This window comes from Ornithorhynchus anatinus, chromosome X1 (genome assembly GCF_004115215.2).
Source record: "Ornithorhynchus anatinus isolate Pmale09 chromosome X1, mOrnAna1.pri.v4, whole genome shotgun sequence".
Taxonomy (NCBI): Eukaryota; Metazoa; Chordata; class Mammalia; order Monotremata; family Ornithorhynchidae; genus Ornithorhynchus; species Ornithorhynchus anatinus.
In genome coordinates, this window is record NC_041749.1 from 112660244 (window position 1) to 112683523 (window position 23280).

Consider the following 23280-nt stretch of genomic DNA (forward strand, 5'->3'; position numbering starts at 1 on the left):
CTCTATCTGTTGCCGACTTGTTCATCCCAAGCGCTTAGTACAGTGCTCTGCACATAGTAAGCGCTCAATAAATACTATTGAATGAATGAATGAATAATCCTGCCACCATCACTTACCTGCTGTGTAACCTCAGGCAAGTCACTTAACCTCTCTATGCCTCAGTTATCTCATCTGTAAAATTGGCATTAAGACTGTGAGCCTCATGTGGGACAGGGACTGTGTCCAATCTGATTAGCTTGTATCTACCCCAGTGCTCAGATCAGTGCCTGGAATATAGTAAGCGCTCGACAAATACCATTAAAAAACAAATCCCCAAACCAAACAACTTTAGACGTTAGTGACCAAGGTTAAATTTCTAGAGCAACTGGCTGGGTGGGAACTCCGAGCTGTGTTCAGAGAAGTGATTGTGGTTAAGGCACTTATTCTCTCTTTGCTTCATGTTTTCTTACTTGCTTTGACATATAGTAAGTGCTCACAGTGTGCAAGCACTGGAAAATGTTCCAGGGATATTAATTCAGAAACACTCCCTGCCCCATAAGGAGCTCACAGCCTAGTGATGAAAACAGGGCCGGGCACATAGGGAAGGAATCATAGAACTTCTTTCTGTGTACTCAAAGGTATTTATTGAGCACTTACTGTGTGTAGAGCACTGTATTAAACACTTAAGAACAACAGATGAGGGTAATACCATCTTTTCACTCCCATTAGATTGTAATAATAATAATAATGGCATTTGTTAAGCACTTACTATGTGCCAGGCACTGTACTAAGCGCTGGGGTAGATACAGTCAAATTGTGTTAGACACAGTACCTGTCCCACGTGGGGCTCACAGTCTCAATCCCCGTTTCACAGATGAGGCAGTTGAGGCTCAGAGATATTTAGTGACTTGTCTAAGGTCACACAGCAGACAAGTGGCAGAGTCGGAATTAGAACCCAGGTCCTTCTGACTCCCAGGCCTGTGCGGTATCCACGAGGCCATGCTGCTTTCCCAAGTGCCTAGTACAGTGCTCTGCAAGTAGTAAACTCCTCACATGTAGGAGCAGTCTTACTGTTATTGTTATGTTCCCGAGCACCTAGTACAGTACACTGCACACCATAGATGCTCAAGGAATGCTATGGATAATGATCCATTTCTTAGTATTGTTGTGAGAGTAAAAGGAAGAGCTAAATGAATTCCAGTGCCCTTGGACTTGGCAGAGTTAGTTAGTTAGTTCCTGAAAGCTGCATCTTAAGGTTCAAGGAGGCATTACAAATCCAGACCAGTTTTCTCTTAGGATCAATCTTATAAATGGAGGATTGTTTCCTGAACCAAGGTGAGAAGCCCTGTTTTTACTGAAATTATCCAGAATCGTGTACTCGATCAATTATAGATTGAAGCAGCATGGTCTAGTGGAAGGAGCATGGGCTTGGGAATCAGAAGACCTGAGTTCTAATTCAGGCTCTGCCAATTCCGTGCAGTGTGACCATGGGCAAGTCAGTTTACAGTTTACATGGGCCTCAGTTTACTCTACTGTAAAATGTCAATTCGATACCTGTTCTCCCTCCTACTAAGAATGGGAGCCCCACATGGGACAGGGACTGTGTCCAATCTGATAAACTAGTACCTACCTCAGCACATAGCACAGTGCTTGATGCAAAATCAGTACTTAACGAATACCATGATTTTAATAATGATAGTAATAGAACTACTTACTCAATCAGCTCGCCCTAATCCTACCTCATCTCACTGATCTCTTACTTCAGCCCAGTCCTCACACCTTGCTCCTCTGGCTCCGGCTAACTCACTGTTCCCCGATCTCATCTGTCTCGCCGCTGACCTCTTTCCTACATCCTCCCCCTAGCCTGGAACTCCCTCCCCCTCCATTTATAACACAGCACCACTGTCTCCACCTTCAAAGCCTCATTAAGGTCACGTCACCTCCAAGAGGCCTTCCCCGATTAAGCCCTCTTTTCCCCGCCTTGCTTTCCCTTGGGCATCGTCCGTGCACTAGGATCTGTGACCTTTAGACATTTGATATTCCCCCCACCCCCAGCCCCATAGCACTCAAGTACATACCCTTAAATTATGTATTTATAAATTATTTATTCATCTAGATGTCCATCTCACCCCTAGACTACAAGTTGGTTGTGGGCAGGGAATGTATCTGCTAGTTCTGTGGTAATGTGCTCTCCCAAGCGCTTAAAGTGCTCTGCTCATAATAAGCTCTCCATAAGTTATATCCCGGCTAGACTACTGTGTCAGCCTTCTCTCTGACCTCCCTTCCTCCTCTCTCGCCCCGCTCTGGTCTATTCTTCACTCCGCTGCCCGGCTCATCTTCCTGCAGAAATGATCTGGGCATGTCACTCCCCTTCTTAAACAACTCCAGTGGTTGCCTATCGACCTCCGCTCCAAAAAAAAACTCCTCACTCTAGGCTTCAAGGCTCTCCATCACCTTGCCCTTTCCTACCTCTCCTCCCTTCTCTCTTTCTACCGCCCACCCCGCACGCTCCGCTCCTCTGCCGCCCACCTCCTCACCGTCCCTCGGTCTCGCCTATCCCGCCGTCGACCCCTGGGTCACGTCCTCCCGCGGTCCTGGAACGCCCTCCCTCCTCACCTCCGCCAAACTGATTCTCTTTCCCTCTTCAAAACCTTACTTAAAAATCACCTCCTCCAAGAGGCGTTCCCAGACTGAGCTCCTCTTCTCCCTCTACTCCCTCTGCCATCCCCCCTTTACCTCTCCGCAGCTTAAGCCTCATTTTCCCCTTTTCCCTCTGCTCCTCCACCTCTCCCTTCCCATCCCCACAGCACTGTACTTGTCCGCTCAACTGTATATATTTTCGTTACCCTATTTATTTTGTTAATGAATTGTACATCACCTTGATTCTATTTAGTTGCCATTGTTTTTACGAGATGTTCTTCCCCTTGACGCTGTTTAGTGCCATTGTTCTTGTCTGTCCGTTTTCCCCCGATTAGACTGTAAGCCCGTCAAACGGCAGGGACTGTCTCTATCTGTTGCCAACTTGTTCATCCCAAGTGCTTAGTACAGTGCTCTGCACATAGTAAGCGCTCAATAAATACTATTGAATGAATGAATGAATGAATAAGTACCATTGATTGCTTGATGGATTTAATGTTGTCCGATAGGTTCTATGGGCAGCTGATTCTTCATCGGAAGTCAAATGGCTGGGTTCATCAGCCCAGCTGACTTTGCCTGTCAATCAGGTTATCCCCCTCCTACCTGCCCCCCTGGTCTTTTCCCTCTCTGTCCCCTCTCAGACTTTCTTGTCCCCACTTCCCCCATCCCAATGACAACTTTGAAAATCCTTTCCCCATTTCCCTGCCACTCCCTCCACCCTTGGCCTGCACCCCAAGAGTTGAAGCCACAAAGTCCAAACCGAGGTGATATAAAGGAGCAGCATGGCCTAGCGGGGAAAGCCTGGGCCTGAGAGTCAGAGGACCTGGGTTCTAATCACGACCCCACCACTTGTCTGCCATGTGACCTTGGGCAAATTGCTTCTCTGGGCCTCAGTTCCCTCATCTGTAAAAGGGTGATTAAGACTGTGAGCCCCATGTGGGACAGGGACTGTGTCCAACCCGATTTGCTGGTACCTCCCCAGCGCATAGTACAGCATTAATGAATACCATAAAAATGAAATAAAACAAAAAACAGACCCATGTTAAAGCTGGGACTAGAATCTGTGTCTCCTGACTTCCATTGATGGGCTCTTTTCACTAGATCATTCTTCCTCCCTAAGTCAAGGACCGTCTCTACTGTTAATGCCCTCGGTGAAGCAGAAGTTCAGAATTACTGCAGTTAAGAGCACAAATACTCTGTAACATGATCAACATGCATCTCTTCTCCTCTTCCCCCAGCCAACTGTTGTGTACACACTGCATGTTGCTATGTACATATTTATCATGCGTATATTGTTATGTTGACTACGTGTTCCTTGTCTGTTCCTTCTCCTCACTCCCAGATTGTGTTGCTAGAAGGCAAGAACTGCCTCAATGAATCAGTGGTATTTATTGGCACTTCCTATGAGCAGAACACTGTACTAAGCACTAGGGAGAGTGCAATACCACAGAATTAGCAGATACGTTACCTGCCCATAACGAGCCTACAGTCTTAGGGGGGAGACAGACATTAATATGAATAAATAATTTATAATCTACTCTGAATTCATATAGTGTCATGCACCCAGTGGGCAATTCATAGTGCATTAATAAAATAAAACTTTTTGCAGTGTCCTGATTTAAGTACTAGTTCAACCTTTTTCAAAGCATTTTTATTTTTAATATTTTTTTTTTAAAAAAAGGCTTCCTCCAATTTTATTCTGTTCTCTTTTGGTCATTGTTTTCTTTGAGAGACTTCATCCTGTGACTTTTTTTTTTCCAAAAGGCGTCAAACAATAATTTGGATAATCTGTCATTGAGATGGAGTCGATTACCTTGAAAATTGCTAGCAATTTATTTCGTTCCAAGTCTGTTCAGGTGACACTTTTAATGTTTTCCTTTAGAAGGAACATTTCTTGGCAAGGACTACTTTGTAAATAAACTTCTTCAATGTAGAGTTTATGATGTAAGTAATGGCCAATATAAAAGGGTGTTAACAATTCAGGACTTTGCTTTGAGCTTGCAGGAAGAAAAACACGGTTAATTCAAAGAGTCGTTAGTATTATTATTTGGGGACCTTTGCAAACTTCATAATTTAGTTGAGGGAAATTGACCATGTCCCAAAGGAAAGTCTACACAAATCCTTCTCAGATCATAACAATAGCTGGTTCAAAGTTCACTGACCGTATTTCCTAATTATATCCTCCTACTGTGTGGTGGTTCCTATTGAAGAAATGTGAATGAACTTCACATTTGGGGTGGGGGGGGTGGGCAGTGTTCAGTGCTGCAGACATTTTTGTTAGTTAAGACATTTTTGATGATTGGGCTAAAGCCAGTGGAAAGATGTTTACAGTTTTGAAATGAGCGATGTGGGTGTTTAATTTTACATCCAAGCACGAAGTTCAGTGCTCTGCACACAGTAAGCACTTAATAAATACCATCAATTGAAATTTAATGATAGCATTTAATAAGTGTGTACTATGTGCTAAGCACTGGGGTAGGTACAAGGTTATGAGATTGCCCCACCAGTCGTTCACAGTCTATTTTATTCCCATTTCACAGATCAGGAAATGAGGTCCGGAGAGGTTAAATGATTTGCCTAGGGTCACACAGCAAGCTCGTGGCAGAGCTGGGAGGTCGAACCCAGGACTTCTGATTCAGTCGATCAAATCGAGAGACTCAGTCCCGTGCTTTTCCATTAGGCCCCACTGTTTTCCCAGTCTCCAGAGGGTGTGTAGCTGGCATCACACACGAAGCAGCGTGGCCTAGTGGCAAGAGCATGGGCTTGGCAGTCAGAGGACATGGGTTCTAATCCCGGCTCTGCCCCTTCTCTGATGAGTGATCTTGGGCAAGTCACCTCACTGAGGAAAATTTCCTCAGTTTCAGTTTCCACATCTGGAAAATGTGGAATAAGACTGTGGGCCCCATGTGGGACAGGGACTGGGTCCAACCTGATTACCTTGTATCTACCCCAGTGCTTAGACCAGTGCTTGGCACATAGCAAACGCTTAGCAAATAACCATAATTATTATCATATTAGTCATGTCAGCTCAGCCCCTACCCATAGCACTTAGGTATATAGGTTTCTTTATTTGTATACTCAATTATTTCCTCAGTCATTTCTTCTTGTAATAGCTGTGCTACTTTCCACTACCGGCACATAATTATTTCTGACCATCTCTCTCCACCCTCAGGTTGTCAACTCTAGCTTCTGTCATATTCTCCCAAGTGCTCAGGGCAGTGCTTCACACCCAATAGGCTTTCAATCAGTAATAATAATAATGATTGTAGAATTTATTAAGCACGTACTATGTGCTGAGTCACCCAGCAGGCAAGTGGCGGAGCTGGGATTAGAACCCAGGTCCTCTGTCTCCCAGGCCCGAGCTTTATCCACTAGGCCACGCTGCTTCCCTTCTAAGGTTGTGGCTAAGTCTGCTCTGACAGAGTAATTGATCTGGTTAGAAGATTAATCTCCTTGAAGCTCAAACTTCTCTTTCCTTCAGGAACTTTGATGGCTCAAATTAGATCCAGGATATGGCTGCTTTTCCTTTTCCTTCACATTTCCTTTTGCATCACTGAATAGTTACTGTCTGACCACTGAAGTTTGCTATCTTAGTTGTAATGATGACATCTGTCCAGGAAATGTTCTATTCTTCATTTTTCCATCAGATTAGATTTTTAAAAAAAATTTCTGGAAGGAAGGAGACATCCTTAATCTAGATCTCAGGAGACAGGGTGACACTAGTGGATTTAGTCTTCAATTCTAGTCATGACAGGAAGAAAATGATATTGCAAAACTAGTGTAAGAATAAATACATTGTATTAGATATGCTTTAAGAGCTTTAGAGCCTTTTACTTGAAGTTGGTTTTTATGAATAACACTATTAGTTGTGGTATTTGCTAAAGGTATGCACTGTACTAAATGCTGGGTTAGATACAAAATCATCAGGTTGGGCACAGTACCTGTCCTATAGAGGGGCACACCGCCTAAGGGAGAGGGAAATCAAGCCAGATATTTAATTCTCATTTGCAGATGAGGAAACTGAGGCTCAGAGAAGTGAAGTGACTTGCCCAAGGTCACCCAGCAGGCAAGTGACAGAGCTGGGATTAGAACCCAGGTCCTCTGACTCCCAGGCCCATGCTCTATCCACTAAGCCATGCAGCTTCTACGACTACTAATGAGATGCAAGGAGGTGAGGAGGTGTTTTTAGGTGAAGTAGATGAAGGAACCCCTCTCAGGATGGCACCCGGACAGTTTTCAGTTCTCTTCCAGTCTCGGTTACAGGAGGGAGAGGCAAAGGGATGCATACCCATCCCATTCCCAGGTTGGCCGGTGACTAGAGGATGGAAGGGAATCTGCTATGTCAGAACTCACCTGGCCGGGAAGCAGTTGCATGGGAGAGAGTCAAGGGCGGAGACTCAAGTTTACTGTGCAGAAGAAGGCGATGGTAAACCACTTCAGTATTTTTACCAAGAAAACTCTGTGGATATGCTACCAGAACGATTGCAGATAGAAGTGGGGCCTTCTGGGAGAGATGTGTCCGTGTGGAATCTCTATGGGTCGAAGACGACTCGACAGCGTAAGACAAGACAAGATGAGGGGGAAAATGATTACAATGAGAGTTTTTTAGGATTCAGCTTGTGAGTCAAATGCCATTTTTCTCTCCTAACTTGCTACTAGAAATGTTGATGGGGGCTTGGAATTCTCGTAGAACTGCTGTTACTGGATATGGAACCTCACTAGACTTTCAAGGCATTTTACTGATGAGTCTCATGGGTTAGTTCCAGCTCAGATTACGAGAAAAGAGCTTCTTTTCTTAAAGCGGTGGGGCATAATTGATTGGTCCATAGACTTGCCAGGCCTACTCCACTTCCTAACAAACGTTTAGAAACTGCAAAGTATCAATTATATAATTTTTATTCAAGAACAGATAATTCCCAAGGTCTTTAGACCCTTTGCTATTTCTAGAGATGGGTCTGGTTTTCCTTGGGAATTTAGGGGTGGAGAACTGCAGGCTGCTCCCATTTCTTGGTAGTTAAATGTCTGGAAATGAAACTACCCACTTGGGTGCTCCTTGTCCCTTAGACGTCAAAAGAAACGAATTTGGGAAGTTTAATAAACATCATTTTTTAAGTAACAGATGTTTGTTCCGTGGCTAAGATTTAAAGTGGGTTGGCCTAATGGAAAGAGCCTGGGCCTGGGAGTCAGGGGATCTAGGTTCTAAGCCCAGTTTTGCCACTTGCCTGCTGGGTGATCTTGGGCAAGTCACTTCACTTATTGGTGCTCCAGTTTCGTCATCTGTAAAATGGGGATTCACTTCCTGGTCTCTCTCTCCCTCTCCTCTAGACTGGGAGCCCCGTGATTAAGTTGTATCTACTGCAGTGATTAGTACAGTGCTTGGCATATAATAAGTGCTTAACAGCAGCCATTATTATTAATTTGTCTGGTATAATAATGTAATGTTGGTATTTTTTAAGCGCTTACTATGTGCAGAACACTGTTCTAAGCGCTGGGGTAGACACAGGGAAATCAGGTTGTCCCACGTGGGGCTCACAGTCTTAATCCCCATTTTACAGATGAGGTAACTGAGGCACAGAGAAGTTAAATGACTTGCCCACAGTCACACAGCTGACAAGTGGCCGAGCCGGGATTCAAACCCATGACCTCTGACTCCAAAGCCTGTGCTCTTTCCACTGAGCCACGCGTAATGAGGGCATCCTGTTTAGTGAGCCACAGGAGCACCAAAAAAGTAGGAGGTGAAGTGGAACATTTCATAGGCCATCCCTAAACTAGTGTCATTCTTTGGACTTTTTTAAAATGATATTTGTTAAGTGCTATGTGCCAGGCACTGTATTGAGTGCTGGGGTAGATATAAATTATTTAGGATGGACCAACCCATGTCCCACATGGGGCTCACAGTCTTAATCCCCATTTTACAGATGAAGTAACTGAGGCACAGAGTAGTGAAGTGACTTGCCCAAGGTCACACAGCAGACAAATGATGGAGCTGGGATTAATAATAATTATAGTAGTAATAATAATAGTGTTTTTGTTTTATGCTGTCGAGTCGTGCCCGACCCATAACGACACCACAGACACACCTCTCCCAGAATGCCCCACTTCCATCTGCAGTCGTTCTAGTATGTATCCATAGAGTTTTCTTATAAAAATCCGGAAGTGGTTTACCATTGCCTCCTTCTGTGCAGTAAACGAGTCTCTGCCCTCCACTCTCTCTAATGCCACTGCTGCCCAGCACAGGTGAGTTTTGGCTTGTAGCAGATTGCCTTCCACTCACTAGCCACTGCCCAAGCTAGGAATGGATTGGATATGCCTCTGCTTGACTCTCCCTCCTGTAGTCGTGACTGATAGAGTACTGGGAACTCTCCAGGTGTGACCTTGAGAAGGGAGTAATAACAATAATGGTATTTGTAAAGCACTTACTTTGTTCCAGGCACTGTACTATGTGCTGGGGTGGATACAAGCAAATCAGGTTGGACACAGTCCCTGTCCCACGTGGGCTCATAGTCTCCATCCCCATTTTACAGATGAAGTAACTGAGGCACAGAGAAATGAAGTGGCTTGCCCAAAGTCACACAGCAGACAGGTGGCGGAGCCGGGATTAGAACCCAGGTCCTCTGATTCCCAGGACAGGCCTCTTTCCAGTAGGCCACACTACTTTTCTGCACCTCCTTGATGAATTTGATTCCTTCTATTGGCAGTTGCCCTTTGGGAGATTGGCCCAAGCCGGAACTTCTCAGGGCTATGTATTTCTCAGTAAATAAAGACAAGGGATGTCATAACGAAATGATCCCATTAGACTGTTAGCTCCTTGTGGGCAAAAGATCGTGTCTACCTACTCTCTTGTATTGTCCTTCCCCAAGCACCTAGTACAGTGCTTGGCACTCAGTAAGTGCTTAGTATATACCATTGTTTAATTGCCTGTGCCTTTGTATAAATATCTTTGGAGGAAGGGATGTAAGTGTAAGGCAAACACTTGCTCCATTACCTTCCCACTAATCCCCCTTCATTTCACTCATGAGAAGCTAAATCCTCCCATATTCTCTAGAGTGAAAGTAACAGCTTTGGGTTAATAATTACTGTGGTATTTGTTAAGCACTTACTATGTGCCAAGCACTGTACTAAGCTTTGGGGAAGGTGCAAGATCATCAGGTCCCACAAGGGGTTCACAGTCTAAGTAGGAGGGAGGTCAGGTATTGAATCCCCATTTTGCAGATGAGGGAACTGAGGCCCAGAGAAGCAAAGTGAGTTGCCCGAGGCCATGCAGCTGGCAAGCAGCGGAGCCAGGATTAGAACCCAAGTCCTCTGACTCATAAACCCGTGCTCTTCCAGCTAGGCCACGCTGCCCACCTTGCGTTGTCATGTCTGTAGTGGATGATTTCTTGATGGCGGGTCAGGCTTTCTGTTTGGCCCAACTCCGACTCTCCCAAAAAATGCGAAACACCCTTCAAAACCACGTGTCCGTAAGGAAGTTGGGACTGAATATCCAGGCAATTTCAGAAGATTGTGGCTGCCAATAAACTGCCTCTACAATCCAGCTGAAGCATTTAATTTATGCAGCAGCTGTGTTTACCTGTAGACCTTTTTTTTTAAAAAAAATGGTAATAAGTGCTTACTATGTGTCAAAAACTGTTCAAAGTGCTGTGGTAGGTACAAGCCAATTAGGTCAGTCACAGTCCGTGTCCCGCATGGAGCTCACAGTCTAAGTAGGGGGGAGAACAGATATCCCCATTTGGTAGTTGAGAAAACTGAGTCACAGGGAAGTAATGTGATTTGCCCGAGGTCACACAGCAAGAAATTGGCAGAGCCGGGATTAGAACCCAGGTCCTTCTGATTCCCAGGCCCTCTCCACCAGGCCACCCAGCTTTCCCTAAAAGCAAGTGCTTCACTCTAGGTGGCCTTTTGTACTAAGGGCCCCAAGTCCTTAGTACACTGCCTGGCACAGAGAAGGCACTTTAGAGAAGGCACTTTACCAGCAGTATACAAAAAAGGGACTATTTGGCTGTCTCTAGTTAATTGGGGATTGAGGAGGGGAGGGGGAAAGCCCAAAGTGTTGATTTAATTAAAGCTTCAGGGGAAAATATCTGCCTATATAATAGACCACTCATTTATGCATTCACTTTTCCATCATCCTCTTATCTGTCAATTATTTTGGCATTCCCCCTGTAGACTCTAAACTGCTTGAGGGTGGAAATCCCGTCTACTAACTCTGTTGGATTGGACTCTCCCAAGCACTTAGAGAAGCAGCGTGGCTCAGTGGAAAGAGCACGGGCTTTGGAGTCAGGGCTCATGAGTTCGAATCCCAGCTCTGCCACTTGTCGGCTGTGTGACTGTGGGCAAGTCACTTAACTTCTCTGTGCCTCAGTTCCCTCATCTGTAAAATGGGGATGAAGACTGTGAGCCCCACGTGGGACAACCTGATTCCCCTATGTCTACCCCAGCGCTTAGAACAGTGCTCGGCACATAGTAAGCGCTTAACAAATATCAACATTATTATTAACAGTGCTGTGCACACAATAAGCGCTCAGTAATAATAATAAGAATAATGGTGTTATTTGTTAAGCACTTACTATGTGCAAACCATTGTTCTAAGCGCTGGGGGGATACAAGGTGATCAGTTTGTCCCACGTGGGGCTCACAGTTTTAATCCCCATTTTACAGATGAGGTTACTGAGGCACAGAGAAGTTAAGTGACATGCCCAAAGTCACACAGCTGGCAAGCGGCAAAGCTGGAATTAGAACCCATGACCTCTGACTGCCAAGCCTGGGCTCTTTCCACTGAGCCAAGCTGCTTCTCTTAAATATCATCGATTGGTCGATTGTTCTTCACACTGTGGGTGCTCAGTTGAATTACCTCAATCAATCCATAGTATTTAAGAGGCAGCACCAGAGACTGCTCTGACACACTGATATCGCCTCCTGATTTACACAGGAACAGCTCGAAATATCTGGTAAGTTTTTTTTTTGAGGAAACCCAGGATAGGTTTTTGTGGGTAACTCTGCCAAAATGTGACTGTAGAATTGTGTTATCAGTGATAGACTACCTTAGCTGTGATGCATTCTGAACACTTTCGACTAATTGATTTTTGTCATCAGCATAAATGGATTTGGGATTATTTGTAATGACGGTGCCTTTTTCTTCAAATTGGACCTCTCTACCCTTTTATAATCCGTGTTGCTTGATGTAGTAATTCTTGTGTAATTCAAAGGGTAATGTGCAATAATGGTTTACCGGCCCACTTGGTGAAAGGGGAGTTGGAAAAGGAAGACGCGACAGGATTAGATGTTTTGCATTGATTAAAACCATAGCATTGGTTTGAAATCAATTGTAAACGTAAAAACCACTCAAACGGGACGGAAACTTCGACGCGTTCTTTAATTGAAAGTTCTTGGGGCATCGTTTCCTATTTTAGGATGTTCCTGGTTTGAAAAAACAAAGTCCAGTCAAAGTACTTAAAATTCTGGGTTGGAGAAAACCAAGGAGGTCTGATAACAACAGCATTTTCAACCACAAGAGCAAAGGTCATGCAATAGCTCATGCCACTCCTAAATAGGAATTGATTTCACGCAGCTCACTTTAGGCCAATTCGCAGTTCTTTTTGAGTCGCCGTAAAGGTAAGACGTGAACTGTTCGCTAAAGGAAATTAGGATGGTAAATCTCTCCTGGGACACATTTTCAGTAATAAGGCGTAATATCTAGGGAAGAGTTCAAGCTTGGTAAAGAGGGGAATGCATCATGTTAGGAGATGTTATCAGGGTGTCTGTTGTTTGGACATAGAGGCTATTATTGAAGCCAATCAGCAGGGCTTTGTATGTTTCAGCTCCTCTTTTCTGCAGCATTATTTTCTCAGTTTTCGAGCAGTTCCAGTAAGGTTTACGGTTATCGGACCCATACGAAAGATTTTTTTCAGCCTTAGTATCTGAGTCTGATGGACGTTAATGTAATCAGCACCACAGATGGTGGTCATCAGAAATATTTTGCAATCAGTGGAATTTATCGAGCACTTACTCTGTGCAGAGCGAGGGTGCTAAGCGCTTGGGAGAGTCAAATAGAGCATCAGTCAATCAGATGTTTCTCGAGCGCTTACTGTATGCAGAGCACTGTTCTAAGCGCTTGGGAGAGTACGATATAACAGAGTTGGTAGTCATGTACCCTGCCCACAGCGAGCTTCCATTCTAGAGGGGGAGACTGACATTCATAGAAGTATAAATGAATTATGGATATGGACTTAAATGCTGTGGGGCAGAGGACGGGGTGAGAAGAGGGAGCAAATCCCAGAGCAAGGGTGACTCAGAAGGGAGTGGGAGAAGAGGAAATGAGGGCTTAGGGAAGGCCTCTTGGAGGAGATGTAGTATGTGTAGAGTAAGTGGACGCAGCGCTGGCTCTAAGTGTTAGTTTGCCAAACCAACCTATTATGTCTCTTCTGCCCAAGGGCCAGGGAGGAGAGCCGACCTGTCAAAACTTGAGAGAGGAGAGCAGGGAGGCCAGGGCAAAACCTGGGCCTTGGGGAGTCTTGGGAGATTGGCTTAATAAGAAATAATAATAATAATGGCATTTATTAAGCACTTCCTCTGTGCCAGGCACTGTAATAATAATAATAATTATGATGGTATTTGTTAAGCGCTTACTATGTGCAGAACACTGTTCTAAGTGCTGGGGTAGACACAGGGGAATCAGGTTGTCCCACGTGGGCTCACAGTCTTAATCCCCATTTTACAGATGAGGTAACTGAGGCACAGAGAAGTGAAGTGATTTGCCCACAGTCACACAGCTGACAAGTGGCAGAGTCAGGATTCAAACCCATGACCTCTGACTCCAAAGCCCAGGCTTTTGCCACAGAGCCATGCTACTTCTCTGTACTAAACCATGCTGTACTAAGCCATGCTATACTAAGCACTGGGGTGGATACAAGCTAATCAGGTTGAACACAGTCCTTGTCCCACATGGCGCTTACAGTCTCAATCCACATTTTCCAGTTGAGGTAACTGAGGCCCAGAGAAATCACAAAATCACACAGCAGACAAGTGGTGGATCTGGGATTAGAACCCAGGCCCTTTTGATTTCCAGGCCCATGCTCTCTCCACTAGGCCACACTGCTCCCCTGGTCTGGCTGCTCAGACCAGGGTCTCTCCCCAGCTTTAGGCTCTTCATAGCAACCCCTCGACTCTCAAACCGCTCCATGCAGTTTCCCCCGAGTTCCACTGCAGCCTTTTAGTTAGTGAAGAATGATTGGGGAAAGGTGTAGAAATTGCTTTTCAGTTCTCCGTTTTGAAACTTCCAAAATGTTTAGGGAGGGAATAGGAACAGTGAGGTGAGATGGAGAGGGGTCCCCTGCATCAATCAATCAATCATATTTATTGAGCACTTACTAAGTGTGGAGCAATAATAATAACTGTGGTATCTGTTAGCACTTCCTATGTGCTGGGCACTATACTAAATGCTGGGGTGGATGCAAGCAAATCGGGTTGGACAGAGTCCCAGTCCCACAGGGGGCTCACAGTCTTAATTCCCATTTTACAGATGAGGTAACAGGCACAGAGAAGTTAAGCGACTTGCCCGAGGTCACACAGCAAACAAGTGGCAGAGCCGGGAGCACTGGACTAGCACTTGGGAGAGTACAACACGACAGAGTTGGTAGACACCCTCCCTGCCTACAATTTACAGTCTAGAGGGAAGATCCAGGAGATGGTCACAGCCAAAAGCGCCAATTCTTCATTTTGAGCTTGGGGGTCCCGGGGGCTTGGGACTGAGAATAATATGAGAGCCACAGACAAAACCTAGTGAGGAAGGGAAACACAGACAAATCTGGGACTAGGGGAACATAAAAGGAAAAGGTTGGGCCCGCAGAGGCAGCTCATTCCCAGCTGGAGCCTCCCGTGAGGCTGGGGCTGGTCAGGAAACGGAAAGCCCATTCTATTATTATTTTTTATAATGTTTTCTGTTAAGCGCTTACTATGTGTCAATCCTGCTCTAAGCCCTGGGGTAGGTACAAGTTAATTAGGTCAGACATAGTAATAATAATTATGGTATTTGTTAAGCGCTTACTATGTGTCAACCCTGTTCCAAGTATGGGAGTAGGTATAGGTTAATTAGGCCAGACATAATAATTATGGTATTTGTTAAGTGCTTACTTTGTGCCAGACACTGTACTAAGCGCTGGGGTGGATACAACCAAATTGGGTTGGACACAGTCCCTGCCCCACTTGGGGTTCACCATTTCAATCCCCATTTTACAGATGAGGTAACTGAGGCATAGAGAAGTAAAGTGACTTACCCAAAGTCTCACAGCAGACAAATGGCAGGAGCCAGGATCAGAACTCATGAGCTTCTGACTCCCAGGCCCATGCTGTATCCAGTACACCATGCTGCTTCCAATGGACACAGGGTTATACTCCTTGCCCGGTATGGGGCTCACAGTCTAAGTAGGAGGGAGAACAGGGATCCCCAATTTACAGTTGAGGAAACTAAGACACAGAAAAGGTGAAGTGACTTGCCCAAGGTCACACAGCAGGCAGTTGGCAGAGCCGGGTTTAGAACATAGATCCTTCTGACTCCCAGGTCGGTGCTCTCTCCCCTAGGCCACACTGCTTCTCTTGAGCCTGGGGACAAGCGACAGTCTGTTTTTTATCATTATTATTATTACCATTATTATTTAAATGCTTACTGCGTGTCAAGCAAGACCCTATTGTGGCCTGGTAGCCCTGTTGGAGATTCAATCAATCAATCGTATTTATTGAGCGCTTACTGTGTGCAGAGCACTGGACTAGGCACCTGGGAGAGTATAACATTGCTGAGTTGGTAGACAAGTTCCCTACCCACAACATGCTTACAGGCTCTAGGGGGAGGCAGACATCGATATAATTCATCAGTGGTATTTATTGAGCGCTTCCTGTGTGTGAGAGAGGACACTATCACAGAGTCAGTGGACACGTTCCTTGACCACAACGAGCTTACAGTCTGGAGAGGAAGGCAGACATTGTTAGAATCAATCCATCGATAGTATTTATTGGGCACTTCCTGTGTGCAGAGCACTGTGCCTGGCACATAGTAAGCGCTTAGCAAATACCATCATTATTATTATTATTATTGAGTGCTTAGGAGAGGACACTATCACAGAGCTGGTAGGCACATTCGCTGCCCACAGTGAGCAGGCTCCAGCCAACTTCAGCGGCTCCTGATCCCAGCCACGTTTCTGCAGCGTCCTCAGCTGTCCCGCTGGGTTCCTTCAAGGAAACAGGGCAGCAACCTTTCTTTGACCTCATTACCCCACCCCTTTTTGGTTCCCTGGCATAGTGGACATGGGTTCTAATCCCAGCTCTGCCACTTGTCTGCTGTGTGGCCTTGGGCAAGTCACTTCACCTCTCTGGGCCTCAGTTACCTCATCTGGAAAATAGGGATTGAGACTGTGAGCCCCACATGGGGCAGGGACTGTGTCCAACCTGATTTGCTTGTATCCACCCCAGCGTTTAGTACAGTGCGTGGCACATAGTAAGCACTTAATAAATACTATTATTATTATTATTATTCTGTGTAAGTATTGATTTGTAAGGCACCAGGACCTCGCTACTCACTGTCTTCTCCAGAGCTGTGAGAGGGACACAGTAGAGAAGCAGCATGGCGTAGTGAATAGAGCCTGGACTTGGGAATCAGAAGGTCATGGGTTCTAACACCAGCTCTGCCGCCTGTCTGCTATGTGGGCTTTGGGCAAGTCACTTCACTTCTCTACACCCCACTTCTCTCATCTGTAAAATGGGAATTAACACTGTGAGCCCCACGTGGGACAGGAACAGTGTCCAACCTGATGTGCTTGTATCCACCCCAGTGCTTAGCACAGTGCCTGACAGTAAGCGTTTACCAAATACCACAATTATTATTATCATTAGTCACTCTGGTAGCCTCTCCTTGTTGCCCTCTTGTAAACTTGATCTCCCCTCCACCCCTCTCTAGAGGGTGGTGTGTTTTTTTTTGTTTTTTTTTTTTTTTTTTCCCTCTTGGGCTCCCTCCAGTTCTGTTGGGAAACTAGACGGGAGAGGGGCCAGCCTGCCTAGGTCTACGGGAGGACAGATTCAACTTCCTTTTGGTCCGGCTGACTGCTATCCTGGGAGAGAGCACGTCATCCTTTGAAGAACTCAGGTTACGGTAAATAACCCCTGTTTTCCCCCTTGCAGATTGGCTGGGGCATCGTTGCTATGGTTTCCGGGGTGCAAGGGAAAAGATTCCTCATGGGAGATGGAAGTCGGAAGGGAGGGAGAAGGCCACTTGTGTGGGTTTGGGAAGCTTGATGGGGAAGGGACTTGCCGACCTCTTAGCCACCTTCCTTGATTGATTTCTGCGTTAGGGCTGCACCAATCAACACAGACAGACAGAGATGGCGATACCAAGGGAGGTGGTGAGAATTGTGTACATATAAAGAGATTGACTCTCTCAAGGACTACTCTACCAAAGACATGAGAAACAGCGTGGTATAGTGGGTAGAGCATGGGCCGGGGAGTCAAAAGGATCTGGGTTCTAATCCTTCCTCCGCCATGGCCTCCATCACTTCACTTCTCTGGGCCTCAGATACCTCATCTAGAAAATGGGAATTGAGACTGTGAGCCCCACATGGGACACGAACTGTGGCCAACCCGATTTGCTCGTATCCCTCCCGCACTTAGTAGAGGTTCTGGCACATGGTAAGCGCTTAACAAATACCACAGTTAATATTATCATTATTACCTTTTCTAGTTGGTTCTTACCCGACACGATCCCTTGGAAAGGGAAAATGTAGTTGAAACTTATCCACGGTTCGTTCATCTCAACCGGTCGTACTTTTTGAGTGCTGACTGCATGCAGAGTACTGTACTAAGCGCTTGGGAGAGTGCACTATGATGGACTTTGTAGACATGTTCCCTGCCCACAGTTTCAAATGAAACTCGACCAAGATTTCCTGCATGTCTTCGATGTTTTGATGGGCAGTCAAAACATAATATTGTAAGTGCTTTGCACCTTTAGGATTTAGGTGATTTTTCTTCTGATCGTGATGGAAATTCAAAGCAAAAATTTTAAAGTATTAGCTTGAGTAGTTATTAGCAATGCACATAATTACAGAACCAATCTAAAAATTTTCAGCATTGCAACCATTTGAAAAATATGTGACTTTGAAGCTCCATTTCCAAAATATTTACCCTTTGTCACCATGACTGCAGAATGACTATTTTTTTATTTTACCTGAAATGTAGACACAGCCTTAGTCATTCTTTTCCTGGAAAAAAAGCTTTTATAATAATAATAATTATGGTATTTATTAAGCGCTTACTATGTGTCAGGCACTGTACCAAGCGCTGGGGTGGATACAAGCAAATTGGGTTGGACACAATCCCTGTCCCATGAGGGGCTCACAGTCTCAATCCCCATCTTGCAGATGGGGTAACTGAGGCCCAGAGTAGTGAAGTGACTTGCCCAAGGTCACAAAGCAGACAAGTGATAGAGCCGGGATTGTGTTCGTGTTTTTCCCCCATTAACCTTGGTCTGTTTCTAAATCGAGCCCTTAGAAATAGAGAGCTTCCATTTCCCTTTTGCAAATTTCTGGGTTCAGTTTTAAAATTTTGGACCATACAAAATTGTACTACGTGGCCTAATGGAAGGAACAGGGACCTAGGAGTTGGTGGCCCTGGGTTCTATATCTGGCTCTGCCACTTGCCTACTGTGTGATCTTAGGCAAGTCATTTCACTTCTAAGTACTTCAGTTTCCTCATCTGTAAAAGGAGGATTAAAGATCTGTTCTCCCACCTCCTTAGTCCGTGAACCCCAAGTGGGACAAGGACTGTGTCTGACCTGATTATCTCGTATGGCCCCCAGCATTGAGCACAGACCTTGGCACCTAGTAGCACTTAATGAATGTTATTATTATTATTATTATTATTTTTATGCTCTATCTACCTCTTTGCTGCTCGGTCTATTGATGGTACTCAGTTGCCAACCTGGAGACACCTGGGTCTTTGGACCTTCAGTTATCTGTGCTCTGCAGAAGGAAAATCCTCCATTCTCATTGATTTATTAATGGAACATTGCGGGACTTTGTAATGCTTGTTTGTTGCCTTCTGCACCTGGCTCCTCTTACAGATAGTACAGTCTCCCTAAACAACAGCTGGAAAGGTAGCAGAGGAAATACTCGAGAAGTGGCTGGTTAGTCTGTCTCTCTTCCATATGTTTTTTGTTTACTAGATCACCAGGCAGTAAAATGCCATTTTCACTGGTGCAAGTTAAACTGAAAAAAACTCTTTGAGGGGGAGAAAGAGGAAGGGGTTTTGTTCATTTGTTTTTCGTAGTCATGGGGAATTCCATTTCTGCATACCATTCTAGATTATCGTGTTCACCTTTGGTACTCAGTGACACTCACCCCTCCCTTTCCTAAAATCCTAGAGGAAACCCTGCATCATAGTTCCTAAAATAATTTTGAGAGGTTGCAAGGTGTAGTTTTCAAGGTATCAAAAGAAAAAAAAGACTAGCAAAACTGCTTAAGAAAAATAATAGCCATTAGTAATTTTGAAATGAGTTTTAAATTGTATGGAATTTGGGTACTTGGGATCTACAACACAGTTTTTCAGAATTAAGCAAAAAACCAAAGTGAGGCCATTATTTAGTATTTATTGGGTGATTAACATCCTTAAATTGTTCACTGCTGACTGATTGTTATAGTTTCTGATGTACAGGTTTGATGGCAGCATGTCTCCCAGCACCTTAATACTGATTTGCTTTCACTGTATTAGATTAATTAATTGTGGTATTTGTTAAGCACTTACTACGTGCCAAGCACTCTTGTAAACGCCGGGGTAGATACAAGGTTAGCAGGTTGGACACAGCCCCTATCCCGCGTGAGGCTCACAGTCTAGGTAGGAGGGAGAACAGGTATCGAATCCCTGTTTTGCCGATGAGGTAACTGAGGCACAGAGAAGTGCAGTGACTTGTCCAAGGTCATGCACAGCATCCCAGTGGAGGAGCCAGGATGAGAACCCAGTTTCTCTGACTCCCAGGCCCGGGCTCTTTCCACGAGGCCACGCTGCTGCTTTCACACACACATATACACTCCCTCACCCACCCACCTACCCCTTTGCTTCTGTGCCACTACAGTGGCACTACAGTGTATTCAAGTTACAGTGCGGCTTCTAGTCCCAGTCAGCAACAATACACTGGGCAGGGAGAGATCAGTCAAAAGCCAAAGGTGAGCCCACAAAACCCTTTGGAGGGACTGCCTTGGGCTGTGGAGAGAATGTGAAAGCCCCCACCCAAGGGAGTCTTCTGGGCAGGAAAGTTACTGGAGGGAAGAGAAAAGCCCCAGATGGAATGTTTGAGGTGAGGAAGAGACTGGAAAAGCACCAGATACATGGAGCGAACATTCTGGGAAAGGAAAGGGGCAAGGAAACTTCCATAAGCGTGCACGAACACAGACACACTCGCTCTCTCTCCCTTTCTCTCTCTCACTCAATTATATTCATTTTGCAGCTCTTAGGGGCTGAAAATGGAGAAATTCTAACCACTTTCAAATGTCTGTAAAATTCTAAAACTATCTCATGACCTCATGTTTTTGCCCATAAAATCTGCAGCTATAGACGAATCCGTGAAAACAGCAGCTCTGCTCTACCATTTAGAGGAATGGAGTGATTGATAAATCACAAAGTTTTTTCTTTTTTTCCCCCTTTTTGGTAAAGGTCAAATGTATTTAAAAATGTTTCTATCAAAAGTCAATTTGTCAGAATTTTTAAGATGCATACCTTAAAAAACCAACCTTCTGTGGGAGGGATTGTGCTTTGAAGACAAAATTTACTCTTCTCTCACCCTAAGTATCATTTATTCATAAATAAATGTCTTCTGTCTCAAGAACAGAGACTGTCTTTTATGTGTTTTCCAGTTGCTTAATGCAGTGCTCTGCACATAATCAATGGTATTTATTGAATGCTTACTGTGTGCAGAGCACTGTACTAAGCGATTAGGAGAGTACAGTAGGACAGAGTTGGTAGACACGTTCCCTGCACACAGTGAAGACTGTATAAGATAATGATGAGAATGCCTGCCCCAGTAATTCTGATATCAGCACTTCTGATGGATTGAGGTAGAAAAGCCTGAAATGTTCTATGTTGGTCTTTTTCCTCTCTCACACCTTGGGTCTTCTCTGGACTGTCTCTGGAATTCAGGCGGTAGGGTGAGGTGAAGTTAAGGGGGAGGGCTTTAGAACTCTTAGGCAAAATGCTGCCAATCAAGCAAGGCTTACCAGTTTCAATCTCACAGCATCATGTCCTGCCCACACCAGCTCAATCCAAGGTTTTTCAGGCCCCCTCTACTTAATTAAAAAGCACTATTAGCAGGTTCTCCTGTTGTGAGCTGAACATCCACAGGGCACTTATCTCTCAGAGTTGGATACCATTAGCCCCATTAAGACATAGGCAGCATCCATTAAAATTTTTCAATTTGCCATTAAGTTTTCCCAGGGCAGGCAGAGCTATTAACCAGTCAGCTTGCCCACCTATGTTGAAATCTCACAACCCCCCTTGCAGTTTGGATGTAGTATTTGTCAGGCAGAACGTTTCCATTTTTCTAATTTTCTGGCTGGAGTGTTCTTTTTTGGGTTCTTGGACAATCATTTGAGGAGGGAAAATAAAGAGAAATGCTCAAGTCTCTAAGCTCTTTAGGCTTTTGAGAACCCATTAACACTCTATTAGTTTGTGCTGATTTGTCCAAAGAAAAGGATTAGCTACCATTAAACACAAAGCACATTTAAACACTGAATTGGAGTTATTTAAGAAAATATTTGAAGAGAAGATATGAACTTGTTTTAACCCAAAGGGTAGTAAAATCCAGGCATTAGTCATAAAGTTGGACTTATTAGCACTGGAGTATTTTAGGATAGGCAAGGATGAGGGCAAAGTGTGAGGATAAAGGACTGAAAGAGGAAAAGTTGTTTGAGGTTGGCAAAGATGCCAAAGAATCCAGTATACTGTAACTATTTTAAGACTTCTTATTCGGATTTTCTACAAGGTTTTGCAATTGGAGAGATTGTAGAGGGCAATTAAAGTAATGGAGATTGCACGGAAGAGAAAGGGTAAAAGCTCAGGGATAAAAGCTTGGAAAAAGTGAGGAGACTCCCCAGCTTAAATTAAGTATTTACTGTATTCGACCAAACTTGCCCAGAGGTATTAGGAATGTTGAAGAAAGTTGAAAATTGTAGTTGTAATCAAGGGAGTGGTTATAACATGTGAATATGCCAGAGTTTTTAATTTTCAGGGAATCAGTCATAGATTGAGAAGCAGCATGGCCTAGTGGAAGGAGCACGGGCCTGGGAGTCAGAGGACCTGGGTTCTTATTCCGGCTCTGCCACGTGTCTGCTCTGGGACCTTGGGCAGGTCACTTCACTTCTCAGGGCATCTGTTACCCCTTCTGTGAAAGGTGGTAATGGGATTTACGGAGTGTCTTCTGGGTGTAGTGTACTTTAGGAAGTGCCTGGGAGAGTATAACAGAAGCACATTCCTTGCCCACAAAGAGCTTACACTTTAACCGTGAGGTGGGCTATTCCGAGTCCTATCTTTGACCCATATAGTCCTCCAGACTGTCAGTGCATCCTCTAGGCTGTAAGCTCGTTGAGGGCAGGGAACGTGTCTACCAACTCATAGTGTACTCGCCTAAGTGCTTAATACAGTGCTCTGCACACAGTAAGCGCTCAATAAATGCCATTGATTTGTTGATTGATATATGGCGATCAGTTTTTCCAGAATGGGAAGCGGGACAGGGGTGGGACCTAAAAGGAAGGTAGAGAGGGAGAGATGCATTAAACTCCGGGAGAGACTCCCCCAGAGAGGGAGTCAGAAGGATCTGGGTTCTAATTCTGGCTCTGCCACTTGTCTGCTGTGTGACCTTGGGCAAGTCACCTGACTTCTCTGTGCCTCAGTTACCTCATATGTACAATGAGGATTGAGACTGTGAGACCTATGTGGAACAAAGACTGTGTCAAACCTGATTTGCTTGTATCTACCCCAGCGTTTAGTACAGTGCCTGGCACATAGTAAGCATATAACAAATGCCATAATTATTATTATTAGGGAATCAGTCAATCAATAAATGGTATTTATTGAGCACTTAGTGTGTGCAGAGCATACAGTGTTTCAGCTGTTTAACTCCCTGCTCAACACCCCGCTTCTCTCTCCCTGCCCCTCCCTCCGCCGGCAATCTCTTGATCCCTTACCCCTAATAACCCAGTCACATTACTGAGAAAATTGAAACCGTCAGGCATGACCTCCCTAAAATCTCCCCTGCTCCTCTCCAGTCCCTCCCTCCTCCTGCCCTTTCTTCGTCTTTCCCAGTAGTATCTACGAGGAGATCTCCCCCCTCCTCTCAAAAATCTACCCTCTCCACCTGTACCTCTGACCCCATTCCTTCACCCCTTATCAAAACACTTGCCCCTTCCCTGACTGCCATCTTCAACTCTTCACCCTCCAATGGTTTCTTCCCCACTGCTTTCAAGCAGGCTCTTGGTCTCCCATATCCTAAAAAAAACCTCTCCCTTGACCCTACAGCTCCCTGCAGTTATCACCCCATCTCCCTCCTGCCATGTCTCTCCAAACCCTTTGACTGAGACGTCTATGCCCGCTGCCTCCATTTCTTTCCTTTCAATTCTCTCCTTGACCCCCTCCAAACCA

At 44.9% G+C, this 23280-nt stretch overlaps 1 protein-coding gene and 1 non-coding gene across 7 annotated transcripts in view; one reads left to right on the forward strand and one right to left on the reverse strand.

Moving 5' to 3' along the window:
• INSR (insulin receptor) overlaps positions 1-23280 on the forward strand; it is a 176961-nt gene that overhangs the window by 54378 nt on the left and 99303 nt on the right. The gene's annotated exons all lie outside the window — the stretch shown is intronic.
• On the reverse strand, positions 8864-9001 carry LOC114807266. Its single transcript, XR_003755317.1, has one exon. It is a non-coding gene; the product is annotated as a small nucleolar RNA SNORA7 (small nucleolar RNA).